General features: G+C 52.6%; 1 protein-coding gene across 1 annotated transcript in view; it reads right to left on the minus strand.

Moving 5' to 3' along the window:
* The window catches only part of PRKD2 (protein kinase D2), a 30,251-nt gene extending 22,587 nt beyond the window's left edge, over positions 1–7,664 (minus strand). The window contains exon 1 of the mRNA XM_087939333.1: positions 7,271–7,664. The gene's annotated coding sequence lies outside the window, so the exon portion shown is untranslated. The remainder of the gene's footprint in view (positions 1–7,270) is intronic.
* Positions 7,665–10,523: the final 2,859 nt, after the last annotated feature.

Raw genomic sequence — 10,523 nt, forward strand, 5'->3', positions numbered from 1 at the left:
TCCTTCTTTCCATCTTTCCCTCCTTCCTTCCTTCTTTCACTTTAACCCTGAGATCCAAATCCACCCCGCCTCTTAAGGGTTAAGAGGGTGAAGGTCATTGCCCCTCAGAGGATCCTGGGTTGCCTTCTCCCCTCTTTGGAAGAGCTTTATAGTTCCTGCTGCCTTAAGAAAGTTCAAAACATCCTCCAAGATCCATCTCAACCTGGGAAACTACAGCCCCCTTTTTTTAAATTAACTATTACCATCTGGTAGTTTGGATCTCAGGGTTTAGGTGTTTAGAGAAGGAAGGAAGGAAAGAAGGAAAGAAAGAAAAGAAAGAAAGGAGTAAAAGAAAGAAGGAAAGATGGTAGAGGGCAATAATAAAAATGAGGACAAATAGGCTGAAAAAAAGCTTCTATCTCAGGGCAGTAACTCTATTTTATTCTACTGTATCGTGCAATATTGATGCAATATCAGGGGTTTTCCATTCAAGGCATATAGTGTGAAGGATGCGTGTTTGTGTTTATTTCCATGGTCGCAATGTACACTAAAGATGGCATTGAATTTTGCTGTACGAGGTGCAACGACAATAAAAGTAAACTCAACTAAACTCTTGAAAATGCCACAACTTCTCAGCTGGATGGGCGCGGGTGGTGGTGGGGAATAGATTCAGGCTCCCCTATCCTATTGCACACACAAACACACACACACACCGCTCCCCTGCACTGCCCAGCATTCAAACCTGGGTCCCAAAAAACCACACCAACTTATAAAACCGAGAATAAACTTAAGGGCAGATCAGTCCAGGCTGAGTTATAGGGTCGGGTGTGTGTGTGTGTGTGTGTGAAAATGCCAGTGACTCACCCAGCTGGCACCAGCTCGGCTGGACTGTAAGGAGGGAGCAGACTGGGAAAAAGACCAAGACTGTTGCACAAATCCCAGTCGTTTTTGTGTGGGGGAGGGGGGGGCTGTCCCTTCCGATTGTGGGATCGCATTAGGGCTGGAGGGGGAGGGCAGCCAGACCCCTGCCTGCCTGCTCCCCCCCCCCACTCCGTCCTACAGGGCTATTTTGGTCTTTAGAGGGGCGATATGGAGCCAGGGATTCCCCATAGTTGTAGTTCTGCCAGAGGTAGGAAACAACAACAACAACAACAAACAAAATGGAGGCTTTCCCATCTGGTTCTGTGTTTCCAAAGGCAACAGCTGGCTGGCAGATGTGCAGCCAGGGGAAGCACCAAGAACACGGGCGGGCGTTGGTGGGTCCTCTGCCTTGAGGATCGGGCGTTTCCAAGGTAGACTGCCTCTGAATGTGGAGGATCGGTGGCATTAAGCGGGGGGGGGGGGGCGGCTTCTCTCCCCAAGCAAGGTTGGAAGCTTGCCATTTGCAAAGCAGCCGGCAGAGTTTGGACTTTTAAGGACGCGTTTCTCAAATTTGGTCACTTTAAGAGAGGTGGACTTGAAGTCCGCCTCTCTTAAAGTGCTTTCCCGTTTTTTTCAGAACTCAGATTATTTGCACCTCCTCAATCCACACCTAAGAAGGGCCTTTATATCAAACTAATCCATTCACACCAAAGGCACTTAAGTCTAAAATTAAAAACAGGGTGAAATAAAGAGAATTCACCCGCTTTACGGGCTATCACGAAAACAGGAACAGGCCTAGTTTTCCACAGAAGCAAATCCCCCCAAAATAAAACCTACTTTTCATTCGTAACACGCAGGACCTGGTCCCGCTTTATCTAAACTTTTAGCGTATTGTGCCACAGTGCGTACCCGGTTCATATTTAGGGGGGCTGGACTAGAAGACCTCCGGGGTCCCTCCCAATTCTGTTACCCTAGTTATTTTCAACCGGAGATTAGATTCCGCATCTTGGAGTGGTGGCCCTAGAGGCGGAATTCTCGCCTCGCAATCAGGAAGCTGTGAGTTCAGTTCTAGTTAGAGGCAAATATTTCTTTCTCTGGGTGGGCACACTGATGAGAATATATCTGTTGAATATGACTCCACACTGGTGACAGGAAGGGCATCCAGCCAGAAAATACTCCGCTCCGTTCAGTTGCCCAAACTCCACCCCACAAGGGATGATGGGGTCATTAAATGAAGATGAGATTCCACATCTTCCCTTTGTGGAGGCACCACCTTCCAAAGAATTTGCTTGTCCACTTAAGTCCAGAAAAAACACACCCATTTCCTGTCTCCTGCTCAGCCACCATACGGATCTGAGGTCATAGGTTTTCAGCCCCGTTCAAAAGGGATATTTGGCCAGCCATTTCTCAGCTAAATTGGTCATTTTATAAGGAATCCTCAACCTACAGCCACAATCGGGACCGGCACCGCCATCACTAAGAAAGGCCGCTGTTGAGTGAGGCACACCCGGTTGTACGATTTTTGCCCGCAATTGTTAAGTAAAGGATGGGAATCGTTAAGTGAAAATGAGTCAGTTGTCCAGCCTCCCAATTTTGATCACCTGATCCCAGGGATATTGCGACGGTCGTAAGCGTGAGAAACAGTCATAAGTCCCTTTTTTCAGTGCCGTTGTAACTTCGGTCCCTAAACGAATGGTTGGAAGTTGAGGACTACCTACAAATAGCAATTAAGACAAGTGGCTCTCCAGCCTTTTCTTAAAAAACTCCAGTGATGGAGCCCCCACAATTTCTGGTGGAAGTAGTTCCACTGGTTAATTGTTTTAACTGTTAGAAAATTTCTCCTTAGTTCTAAGTTGCTTCTCTCCTTGATTGGTTTCCATCCTTGGCTTCTCGTCCTGCTTTCAGGGGCTTTGGAGAATAAGTGGACCCACTTCCTCTTTTGGGGGGCAGACCCTCAGATATTGGAACACCGCTATCCTGTCCCCCCTGGTCCTTCTTTTCATTGAACTAGACAGACCCAATTCCTGCAACCGTTCTTCATATAATAAGTTTATTTCTGGTCTCAATTGCAGTTGTAAATCAAAGAATAGCCGAATAACATCATTGGAAGGGACCTTGGAGGTCTTCTAGTCCAACCCCTCCCCCCCCCCGCACAAGCAAGAGGCCTCATACCATTTCATACAAATGGCTGTCCAACCTATTGAATAATCATAAATAAAGAATAAATAAATAAAGAATAAATAAATAGTGCGTTGAATAAATAATTAAATAAATAATAATAAATAATAACTAAATAATGCATTCAATAAATAAATAAATAATAAATACATTCAATAAATAAACACATACAATAAATAATTAATACATTCAATATATAATCCAATAATGCAATAAATAAAAATAATAAATAAATGCATTCAATCAATAAACGCATTCAGTAAATAAATAAATGCATTCAATCAATAAATGCATTCAATCAATAAACGCATTCAATCAATAAACGCATTCAATCAATAATAAATAAATGCATTCAATAAATAAATGCATTCAATAAATAAATAGTAAATAAATAAATGCATTCAAACACGATTAATGCATCCCAATAAACTCCTCTGGGCTACTCAGAGGCCGGGTTGGAGGAGGGGAAAGCTCTCTGAAGAGAGACCCCAAGGCCCCCCCACTCCCCTGGAGCCTCCCCCAGGCTTCCTTCTGGCCTCAGCAGCAGCCGCCGCCGCAGCAACGGATGCACACAGGGCGTCTTCCATCCGGGAGACGAAGCCCCCAAAGATTATCACTCTCCAGAACGGGGGCCCCCGTTTCCCTTTCCTGCCGAGCGAGCAATCGGGCGAGCAGGGCCCAGCTGCCGTTTCCGCTGCTTTGCCGGCACCGTCAAAAGCCTCGCTCGGCACCGTCCCCGAGGCCCCACATCCCTCGTGCAGGGAGAGGAGGAGGAGGAGGAGGAGGAGAAGACGGTGCCGCCACCGCCGGGGTCGCCCAGCTCTTCCTCGGCTCTGAGTTCAGGTCCAGCACCTATCAGGGGCAATTTCTGCTCTGGCTTCTCTTACTTTGACTTTTATTGTCCTTGCGTCTCGTACGACGCCATCAAACACCACCTTCGGTGCCATGAAAACAACACACAAACACACATCCTTTCACACGCCGCCCATTGAATTGAAAACCCCTGATATGGCAGGAATATGGCGCTACGCCGTAGAACTCAAAAGAGCCGGTGACAGCCCCGGGATGGAAGCTGTTTTTCTGCCTGTTTGTCCTTGTTTTTATTATCCTGTACGTCTGCCAGGTGGTAATAGTTAAAAAAAAAAAGGGTTTCCCAGGATGAGGATGGATCTTTGAGGATGTTTTGAACTTTCTTAAGGCAGCGGGAGCTAAAAAGCTCTTCCAAAGAGGGGAGAAGGCAACCCAGGATCTTCTGGGCAATGACCTTCGCCCTCTGGAGTGACATCCTATCTGCCCTGGTGCAATTGATAAACCACTCTTTGTTGTTGTTAGTTGCCAAGTCGTGTCCGACCCACCGCAACCCCATGGACAACATTCCTCCAGGCCTTCCTGTCCTCTACCATCCTCCGGAGTCCCTTTAAGTTCACACTGACTGCTTCAGGGACTCCACCCAGCCCCCTTCTTCTGTGCCATCCTCCTCCTCCTCCTCCTCCTCCTCCTCCTCCTCCTCCTCCTCCTCCTCCTCCTCCTCCTCCTCCTCCTCCTCCTCCTTCTTCTTCTTCTTCTTCTTCTTCTTCTTCTTCTTCTATTGCCCTCCATCGTTCCGAGCCTTCAGCTCTTCTCCAGTGAGTCCTTCTTCCTTCTCATGAGGTGGCCAAAGTCTTTGAGCTTCCTCTTCAGGATCTGGCCTTCTAAAAGAGCAGCCAGGGCTGATCTCCTCTAGGACTGACCCGTTGGATGGCCTTGCGGTCCAAGGGACTCGCCGGAGTCTCCTCCTCCAGCCCCAGAGTTCAAAGGCCTCCATTCTTTGGCGCTCAACCTTCCTTCTGGTCCAACCTTCACAGCCATACGTTGCCACTGGGAAAAACCATCGCCTTGACGCTACGCACTTTTGTTGGCAAGGGGGTGTCTCTGCTTTTTAATATATTCGCTTCTCTACCTGCCCTAAAAATACAGACTTTCTCCCCAGCCCCCCCAGCCCCAAATTGCAAGCAAGAAAAGCCCAGACCGGATCGAAAGCGCCACCTGCAAAATGCAAACTTCAGAGCACGCCACAAATTCTGCAAGCAGCCCTCTGCAACACGACGTGGCAATGTAAAAGTTTCTTTCTTTTTTTTGCTTCTAAGTCAGCGTCGCACCTCTTCGTTCTCTCTCCCCCCACCCTCCCCGACCGTTTCCATCTTGGGGCTTTCCCGGACCCCAATTTTATTTTCCCTTGTGGTTTCCTGAAGTCTATGCTTATATCTATCTCCTCATTGTCATTCAGGAGGTGCTGCCATACTATTGGTACAAGCCCTGACACCCTCTAAACTAATGTTTTTGCAAACTTGGCGAGACTGAGTGGAAGGCAGGGGCCAAGCTTGAAAAATGGATGTATAAATTATTGCTTGCCACTGAATCAGGGTTTTGTGCACCCTTTGGGCATCTCGTTTTAAAAACAGGAGGCTTTTAAGAAAGAGATTGGATAGTCATTTGTCTGCAGGGGTCTAGACCAGGGGTCTCCAACCTTGGCAACTTTAAGCCTGGCCGACTTTAACTCCCAGAATCCCCGGCCAGTTTAGGAGTTGAAGTCCGCCAGGCTTAAAGTTGCCAAGGTTGGAGACCCCTGGTCTAGGGTTTCCTGCTTGAGCTGGGGGTTGGGCTAGAGGACCTCCAAGGTCCCTTCCAACTCTTGTTATTCTGCGTGTGAAATCCAAACCCATTGTACAGCCAGCGGGGCGATGGGGAGGAGAACTCTTTATCCAGAATGACAAACTTTAAGCCCCTTCCCCTTTCCTTTTGCAAACAGGAAGCGTTTGGAGGATGATGGGTGCCGGAATCCCACAATTTTTTTGAGGGTATTTGATATCGGAGAGCCCGTTGGGTCCCGTGGCTAAGAAAGAAGGGAGTCCATGAGTTCTCGTCCTGCCTTAGGCATGCATGTCAGCTGGGGGGCTTTCACCAGGAGACGGTGAGTTCTAGTTTTGCCTCAGCTAGGAGAGCCGGCTGGGGGACCTTTGGCCCAATCCCCAGGTGACTGGGAGTTCTAGTCCCACTCTAGGCCCGAAAGGCGGTCCAGGTGACTGTCTTTCCTCTCTTAGCCCAACCCACCTTGCAGGGTGGTTGTTGCTGTGGGGAAAACAGGAAGAGGGAGGCGCGTTGGATGGGTTCACCCCCTCGAATGATTTGTAAGAAATAAATAAACAAAGCTAGAATAGAAATAAATGAATAAATAAATATTAGCGGTGGAAGAGTCCGGAAGCAGGAAAACCATACACCTGCCCGGCTCTAACCTGACCTCTTCCCTCAACTCTCTGCTTCTCTCTCTCTCTTTTTTTCCTCATTTTGGATGCCTTTGGCTTTTCCCTCCTCCCTTCCAAAAAGTCGCTGCATTCCTGATCTGCCCCACACCTGCCCAGGGGAGGTGAGCTGGGCTAGCAAAGGACCCAGAACCGGTTTTGCCGCTCCGGGCTCCCTTCTTCTTCTCCGGGCCAAGCAGCCCCTCGTCCAAAGGCAGCTCAGTGGGAGCACAGGTGGTGTGTGAGGCTGTCGCACCAGCAACACACCTGTCCCCCCCAAAGGTGCTTCGTTTTCCTCCTCTCCTCCGCCCCCCACACCCCAAAAGGCAACTGGGACTTTTCTTGGGTTTTGAGAAAGGAACTGAGAACTGAAACGTTTTTTCAAAGAAAGTCCATTTGGCTTTTGGAGTGGGGGGGGCGGGAGGGGGGGGGGCACACAGAAGCACCTTGGCCACCACCATCACCTGGAAAGTCTCCACAGAGTCACCTGTACAACACACCTAGCCGGCCAAAGGGCAGCGGCGGCCCAGCCCGAGGCTCCCCGAGTGGGTCCCCAGCCTTTCAGACTGAAGCGGTCCGGAGCCCGGGAACCGCGAGGCGGGTGGGGGAAGCCGCGGAGCGACGCCCCCCCACGCGAAAAGCTCCGCCGGCCGGTGGGGATCGGAGCTGCCCGGGCCAGGCCGGAGAAGCCGGAGCGGCGGGCGGGGTTTCGGGGTAGCGCTGCGGTGGCTCGTCCCCTCCCGCTTCCCCGTCGTCGTCGCCCCGCGTGGAGGGAGAGAGGGACCCCCCACGGGTGACCGCGGAGGCAAGAGACGCCGGCTTCTGCCCTGCTCTCCTGGTGGTCCCCTTTCCCCTCGGGCTGGGGCCGCTCCTGGAGGCCGGCGCTTGGCTGCTACGTCCGGGCAAAGCGGCCCTGCCTGCCCCCTCCCCCACGTCCACCCCGCCCCCGCTTCCCCGCGTGGGCGCCCCCGCACCTTCTGGTCCACGATGGAGCAGGCCAGCTGTTTGACGTGGGCGAGGTCGCAGGCGGCGGGCAGCAGGACGTACTCGCGGGTCAGCCCGATCTGCAGCTGGAAGGAGACCCCGGCGGGGCTGGCAGGGGGCGGCCGGCTGGATGGGCTCGGGGGCGCCCGCGGGGGCGGCGGGCAGGGACGCCATCCAGGCGCCCGCGGGCTCAGCCGTCTCTCCCCGCCGTCTCTCTCTCTCTCTCTCTCTCTGCCCCAGCCGGGAAAGGCTGCCTGGAGCCCTCCGGCGTCTCTCCAGCGTCCGGGACGCGCCTCCGAGGACGCGGCAGCAGCGCCCGCCCCGCCGGACAAACTTTTCTCGCGCGCCCCCTCCACTCCACCCGCCTCTTTCCCCGAGGAGGAAGTGCGCGGAGTGACACGCCGCCCGGCCAATGGCGAGCCCCGGGGATGAAGTCACGGAGCCCGCCCCGTCGCTCCGGAGTGGAGCCGGAACGAGCCCGGAGCCCGCGGGGAGGAAGCGGAGCTCGAAGGGTCCCGCTCCCCTCCCCTCGCTCCCCATCCCTCGCCTGGGCACAGGACGTGGAGCCCGGGCCTGCGAGCATGGGCAAGGTGGTCTCCGAGCATGTACAGAGTACCCTTTATTGGGGTCTCTTTCTCGGGGTCTCCGATTATGGGCAGAGTGCCCTTTCTCGGGGTCTCCGAGCATGTACAGAGTACCCTTTATCGGGGTCTCCGAGCATGTACAGTGTGCTCTTTCTCGGGGTCTTCGAGCATGTACAGAGTGCTCTTTCTCGGGGTCTCCGAGCATGTGCAGAGTGCCCTTTCTCGGGGTCTCTGAGCATGTACAGAGTACCCTTTATTGGGGTCTCCGATTATGGGCAGAGTGCCCTTTATCGGGGTCTTCGAGCATGTACAGAGTGCCCTTTATTGGGGTCTTGAGCATGTACAGTGTGCTCTTTCTCGGGTCTCCGAGCATGTGCAGAGTGCCCTTTCTCGGTCTCCGAGCATGTGCAGAGTGCACAAGCCCGAGCCCGTCCTGCATCTGCAGGAATTGCAAGCTTTTGCCTTCTGCGAGTGGGATCGAACTCATTTTGGAAACACACAAGAAAACACGCAACCTTTTTGCTCCCGTTGCCCAAGTCTAACCCCAGCCAGGAGCTTTGTTCACACGATCGGATGGCCCGCTTGCGACCTGTCTTGCAAGCAGGTTCACATGTTCCTCATGATGAAGTTTGCCCCCCCGTCGTGGCGAGAGATTTGGGTGTTTGAAATTGTTGGGAGTCCAAATAGCCCCAGAATACCCGTGACTTCAGCGACCCCTCCCCAGTTCTGGTTGGGTTCTGGTTCTCCCCTCTTTATAAAAGCGGGGGGAAGCATTTGGTCCAGGCCAGTCCCAGGGCAGGAATCCGATCCAAAGCAACCCTGTCCTGCCAGTTGGTCAAAGGGAGCCCATTTAGCAGGAGAGCAAGGGAGAAACGCGGGCGGGGGGGGGGGGAGAGACGCATTGGGGGCCCAAAGTCCCCTCCCCCATCTCCCACAGCCCTGTTAGCAAAGGACTATAGGATTTGTAGTAACAACCCACCTCTATGCACAAACACGCAAAGGAAAAATCGCTCGGAGGTGAGATAGGGGCTGTATCAATTTAATTAATCGGTTGATTGATTGATTATTGATTGATTGATCCCTGGCTCTTGTTTAGACGGTCGGAATGTCTCGGCGGAGGAGCGATCTGGCGATTACTCCGACACAAAAGTCCTCCCACCAAGAACCAAAAGGAGGAGGGTGTGATAAGGAATTGCTCCGGGGCGCTTCTTCCCGGAACGGGAGCCTTGAGTCATCGGAAGGGGTGGAGGAATCCAGGTGTGGCCTTTCAGTAGGCGGGAGACCCAGCGCCCCCTTCTCAAAAAAAGAACCCCGAGAGACTTTGGGAGACCCTCCACTCCGGTCTCCTGGCCCCACAGAGGGTGGAAGGTAGGCCGCACTGCTGGGGTAGGGGGAGGATTCTGGGAGTTGGAGGTCCATCCATCTTTCTTTTCAGTTTGTGGCGCCTTCTGTTAAAACAAAAACCAAAAAAAAAAAAAGAGTTTGATCCAAAACTCAAGTTAGTTGGGTCTGGTGTTTAGGGCACAGACAAGAAACCAGGTGACGGTGAGTTGTAGTTCCCCATTGGGCATGAAATTTGGCTGGGTGATTTCGGGCCAATCACCAGGAGACGGTGAGTTCTAGTTTCACCTTAGCGATGAAAGCTGGCTGGGTGACTTTGGACCAATTAACAGGAGGCTGGGAATTCTAGTCCTACCCTAGCCATGAAAGCTGGCTTAGGTGACCTTCGGCCAATCACCAGGAGGCTGGGAGTTCTAGTCCCACCCTAGCCATGAAAGCTGGCTTAGGTGACCTTCGGCCAATCACCAGGCTGGGAGTTCTAGTCCCACCTTAGCCATGAAAGCTGGCTTAGGTGACCTTCGGCCAATCACCAGGAGGCTGGGAGTTCTAGTCCCACCTTAGCCATGAAAGCTGGCTTAGGTGACCTTCGGCCAATCACCAGGAGGCTGGGAGTTCTAGTCCCACCCTAGCCATGAAAGCTGGCTTAGGTGACCTTCGCCAACCAGAGGCTCGCCATTCCCTTTCTTTCCCTCTCTATTTCTCTCTCTCTCTTTCTCTCTTTCCATCTCTCCCACTCTTTCTCTCCATCTCTCTCTCTCTCTTTCCATCTCTCCCACTTTCTCCTCTCTCTCTCTCTCTCTCTCTCCATCTCTCTCTCTCTTTCTTTCCATCTCTTTTTCTCCCTCTCCCTCTTCTCTGCTCTCTCTCTCTCTCTCTGCCAGCCCAACCTACCTCACAGGGTTGTTGTTGTGAGGAAAACAGGAGGAGGAAGAAGTTTCGGAGATGTTCGCTGCCTGGAGTTATTTGTAAAAGGAGCAAAAAATAAATAAAAAAGGAGCGAGATACGACTCCCTCCAATCGATTTGGACGGCCTTTCTTCGCAAAGCCCACCCCCCTCCCTCCCTCCCTCCTGCCCCCAGTCCTCCTCCTCCTCCTCCAAGGCAGCTGGACCTCTTGAAAGAGCCCCCCCCCTCCCCCTTCCCGAAGCTGCAGCTGCCAGATATCCCAGGGCTGTTCCTGGAAGTTAAGGAGGGGCGGCTTGGCTCCTTCTTCCTGTCTGCCGTTGCAGAAACATCCTGCTTGGAGAGACTGCCCGGATTATGCCCCTTGGCAGCCAGGTTCCCACAGCCTGGAATGCCGGCTTGCGTGCCAGCCCTGG

Source organism: Pseudonaja textilis, chromosome 10 (assembly GCF_049901715.1).
Source record: "Pseudonaja textilis isolate UNSWEBS1 chromosome 10, rPseTex1.2, whole genome shotgun sequence".
In the NCBI taxonomy this organism is placed as follows: Eukaryota; Metazoa; Chordata; class Lepidosauria; order Squamata; family Elapidae; genus Pseudonaja; species Pseudonaja textilis.